This window comes from Pristiophorus japonicus, unplaced genomic scaffold (genome assembly GCF_044704955.1).
Source record: "Pristiophorus japonicus isolate sPriJap1 unplaced genomic scaffold, sPriJap1.hap1 HAP1_SCAFFOLD_2152, whole genome shotgun sequence".
NCBI classification, from domain to species: domain Eukaryota; kingdom Metazoa; phylum Chordata; class Chondrichthyes; family Pristiophoridae; genus Pristiophorus; species Pristiophorus japonicus.
Window position 1 is genome coordinate 12501 of NW_027251857.1, and position 5000 is coordinate 17500.

Genomic DNA, 5000 nt, shown 5'->3' on the forward strand with positions numbered 1-5000 from the left:
GGCAAAGTGGCCACTTGCATTTTCTGGCAAGTGTCTGCGAACAACGTTAATGAGTTGAACCTCGGCAATTGTCGGAAGTCCCGATGAAGAAATGAAAATGCCCCTTTTGCGGGGATTTGGATGCTCATGGCCGGCAGCAGGTGGCCCGACGCCCCGCCAACTTGACACTTGTCATTTCTGTCCTTGGGGGTTGGCGGGGTATCTGCACAGAGGTAGGAGGTGGCAGAATCGAGACTTGGTGAGTTTTCCAAACAAACGTCTCGAGCCTCCAGGTCTGCAGAGACCGACCAGGGCTGCCGCCCAACCGACTATTCACCCTTTTTGGGCGGGAATTTATTCCCTTTTTGCCCATTTTTCGGGTTTTTGGTCGGGCTTCAAAAGCGGCTGCCCGAGGCCTGGCAGAGGCCGGGGCATGGTCCCCGATCGCGCCAGGCGGCTCGCGCGACGCGATTAGGCCCCGAAAGGAGTCGGGAAATCGGCAGACCTGCCCGAGTTCAGCCCGGGGGAGGCGGGGGGCAGGTCGGTTCGGCTCAAATCATTAACCAAAGCCGAGACTTGGTCTCGCTGGCGCAACCGAAGTGCCAGGCTGGATAACTCATTAACCAGAAGGCGGCTGGAGGCAGGCAGGGCTGATGGCTGAGGCCGGGTGGAGGCCACCCGCGGCCGGGAAAGTCAAAAGTCCCGATGTGTGGAAGTCTATGAGGTCAGATTCGGCCGCCTTACCGGGCCTTCGGTTGATGGTTTCCCGCTTGGGCAAGCGAGTCGGCCCGGCAAAGTGGCCACTTGCATTTTCTGGCAAGTGTCTGCGAACAACGTTAATGAGTTGAACCTCGGCAATTGTCGGAAGTCCCGATGAAGAAATGAAAATGCCCCTTTTGCGGGGATTTGGATGCTCATGGCCGGCAGCAGGTGGCCCGACGCCCCGCCAACTTGACACTTGTCATTTCTGTCCTTGGGGGTTGGCGGGGTATCTGCACAGAGGTAGGAGGTGGCAGAATCGAGACTTGGTGAGTTTTCCAAACAAACGTCTCGAGCCTCCAGGTCTGCAGAGACCGACCAGGGCTGCCGCCCAACCGACTATTCACCCTTTTTGGGCGGGAATTTATTCCCTTTTTGCCCATTTTTCGGGTTTTTGGTCGGGCTTCAAAAGCGGCTGCCCGAGGCCTGGCAGAGGCCGGGGCATGGGCCCCGATCGCGCCAGGCGGCTCGCGCGACCCGATTAGGCCCCGAAAGGAGTCGGGAAATCGGCAGACCTGCCCGAGTTCAGCCCGCGGTGGCGGGGGGCAGGTCGGTTCGGCTCAAATCAATAACCAAAGCCGAGACTTGGTCTCGCTGGCGCAACCGAAGTGCCAGGCTGGATAACTCATTAACCAGAAGGCGGCTGGAGGCAGGCAGGGCTGATGGCTGAGGCCGGGTGGAGGCCACCCGCGGCCGGGAAAGTCAAAAGTCCCGTTGTGTGGAAGTCTATGAGGTCAGATTCGGCCGCCTTACCGGGCCTTCGGTTGATGGTTTCCCGCTTGGGCAAGCGAGTCGGCCCGGCAAAGTGGCCACTTGCATTTTCTGGCAAGTGTCTGCGAACAACGTTAATGAGTTGAACCTTGGAAATTGCCGGAAGTCCCGATGAAGAAATGAAAATGCCCCTTTTGCGGGGATTTGGATGCTCATGGCCGGCAGCAGGTGGCCCGACGCCCCGCCAACTTGACACTTGTCATTTCTGTCCTTGGGGGTTGGCGGGGTATCTGCACAGAGGTAGGAGGTGGCAGAATCGAGACTTGGTGAGTTTTCCAAACAAACGTCTCGAGCCTCCAGGTCTGCAGAGACCGACCAGGGCTGCCGCCCAACCGACTATTCACCCTTTTTGGGCGGGAATTTATTCCCTTTTTGCCCATTTTTCGGGTTTTTGGTCGGGCTTCAAAAGCGGCTGCCCGAGGCCTGGCAGAGGCCGGGGCATGGTCCCCGATCGCGCCAGGCGGCTCGCGCGACGCGATTAGGCCCCGAAAGGAGTCGGGAAATCGGCAGACCTGCCCGAGTTCAGCCCGGGGGAGGCGGGGGGCAGGTCGGTTCGGCTCAAATCATTAACCAAAGCCGAGACTTGGTCTCGCTGGCGCAACCGAAGTGCCAGGCTGGATAACTCATTAACCAGAAGGCGGCTGGAGGCAGGCAGGGCTGATGGCTGAGGCCGGGTGGAGGCCACCCGCGGCCGGGAAAGTCAAAAGTCCCGTTGTGTGGAAGTCTATGAGGTCAGATTCGGCCGCCTTACCGGGCCTTCGGTTGATGGTTTCCCGCTTGGGCAAGCGAGTCGGCCCGGCAAAGTGGCCACTTGCATTTTCTGGCAAGTGTCTGCGAACAACGTTAATGAGTTGAACCTCGGCAATTGTCGGAAGTCCCGATGAAGAAATGAAAATGCCCCTTTTGCGGGGATTTGGATGCTCATGGCCGGCAGCAGGTGGCCCGACGCCCCGCCAACTTGACACTTGTCATTTCTGTCCTTGGGGGTTGGCGGGGTATCTGCACAGAGGTAGGAGGTGGCAGAATCGAGACTTGGTGAGTTTTCCAAACAAACGTCTCGAGCCTCCAGGTCTGCAGAGACCGACCAGGGCTGCCGCCCAACCGACTATTCACCCTTTTTGGGCGGGAATTTATTCCCTTTTTGCCCATTTTTCGGGTTTTTGGTCGGGCTTCAAAAGCGGCTGCCCGAGGCCTGGCAGAGGCCGGGGCATGGTCCCCGATCGCGCCAGGCGGCTCGCGCGACGCGATTAGGCCCCGAAAGGAGTCGGGAAATCGGCAGACCTGCCCGAGTTCAGCCCGGGGGAGGCGGGGGGCAGGTCGGTTCGGCTCAAATCATTAACCAAAGCCGAGACTTGGTCTCGCTGGCGCAACCGAAGTGCCAGGCTGGATAACTCATTAACCAGAAGGCGGCTGGAGGCAGGCAGGGCTGATGGCTGAGGCCGGGTGGAGGCCACCCGCGGCCGGGAAAGTCAAAAGTCCCGTTGTGTGGAAGTCTATGAGGTCAGATTCGGCCGCCTTACCGGGCCTTCGGTTGATGGTTTCCCGCTTGGGCAAGCGAGTCGGCCCGGCAAAGTGGCCACTTGCATTTTCTGGCAAGTGTCTGCGAACAACGTTAATGAGTTGAACCTCGGCAATTGTCGGAAGTCCCGATGAAGAAATGAAAATGCCCCTTTTGCGGGGATTTGGATGCTCATGGCCGGCAGCAGGTGGCCCGACGCCCCGCCAACTTGACACTTGTCATTTCTGTCCTTGGGGGTTGGCGGGGTATCTGCACAGAGGTAGGAGGTGGCAGAATCGAGACTTGGTGAGTTTTCCAAACAAACGTCTCGAGCCTCCAGGTCTGCAGAGACCGACCAGGGCTGCCGCCGAACCGACTATTCACCCTTTTTGGGCGGGAATTTATTCCCTTTTTGCCCATTTTTCGGGTTTTTGGTCGGGCTTCAAAAGCGGCTGCCCGAGGACTGGCAGAGGCCGGGGCATGGGCCCCGATCGCGCCAGGCGGCTCGCGCGACCCGATTAGGCCCCGAAAGGAGTCGGGAAATCGGCAGACCTGCCCGAGTTCAGCCCGCGGTGGCGGGGGGCAGGTCGGTTCGGCTCAAATCATTAACCAAAGCCGAGACTTGGTCTCGCTGGCGCAACCGAAGTGCCAGGCTGGATAACTCATTAACCAGAAGGCGGCTGGAGGCAGGCAGGGCTGATGGCTGAGGCCGGGTGGAGGCCACCCGCGGCCGGGAAAGTCAAAAGTCCCGTTGTGTGGAAGTCTATGAGGTCAGATTCGGCCGCCTTACCGGGCCTTCGGTTGATGGTTTCCCGCTTGGGCAAGCGAGTCGGCCCGGCAAAGTGGCCACTTGCATTTTCTGGCAAGTGTCTGCGAACAACGTTAATGAGTTGAACCTTGGAAATTGCCGGAAGTCCCGATGAAGAAATGAAAATGCCCCTTTTGCGGGGATTTGGATGCTCATGGCCGGCAGCAGGTGGCCCGACGCCCCGCCAACTTGACACTTGTCATTTCTGTCCTTGGGGGTTGGCGGGGTATCTGCACAGAGGTAGGAGGTGGCAGAATCGAGACTTGGTGAGTTTTCCAAACAAACGTCTCGAGCCTCCAGGTCTGCAGAGACCGACCAGGGCTGCCGCCCAACCGACTATTCACCCTTTATGGGCGGGAATTTATTCCCTTTTTGCCCATTTTTCGGGTTTTTGGTCGGGCTTCAAAAGCGGCTGCCCGAGGACTGGCAGAGGCCGGGGCATGGGCCCCGATCGCGCCAGGCGGCTCGCGCGACCCGATTAGGCCCCGAAAGGAGTCGGGAAATCGGCAGACCTGCCCGAGTTCAGCCCGCGGTGGCGGGGGGCAGGTCGGTTCGGCTCAAATCATTAACCAAAGCCGAGACTTGGTCTCGCTGGCGCAACCGAAGTGCCAGGCTGGATAACTCATTAACCAGAAGGCGGCTAGAGGCAGGCAGGGCTGATGGCTGAGGCCGGGTGGAGGCCACCCGCGGCCGGGAAAGTCAAAAGTCCCGTTGTGTGGAAGTCTATGAGGTCAGATTCGGCCGGCTTACCGGGCCTTCGGTTGATGGTTTCCCGCTTGGGCAAGCGAGTCGGCCCGGCAAAGTGGCCACTTGCATTTTCTGGCAAGTGTCTGCGAACAACGTTAATGAGTTGAACCTTGGAAATTGCCGGAAGTCCCGATGAAGAAATGAAAATGCCCCTTTTGCGGGGATTTGGATGCTCATGGCCGGCAGCAGGTGGCCCGACGCCCCGCCAACTTGACACTTGTCATTTCTGTCCTTGGGGGTTGGCGGGGTGCCCGGAGATTTTCGGGAACACGATTTTCAGAACATTTTTACGACAGCGGGTACACTTTGAAAGCGCCCGAAAAGTGATGCTTTGCTGAAAGGTGCTCAATCTCAGGAAAGAGACCTTTGAAAAGAGCACTTGGAAAGTCACAAAATGAACGGTGTGCGAGACTTGGAACAATTTTGACAAAGTCTTTT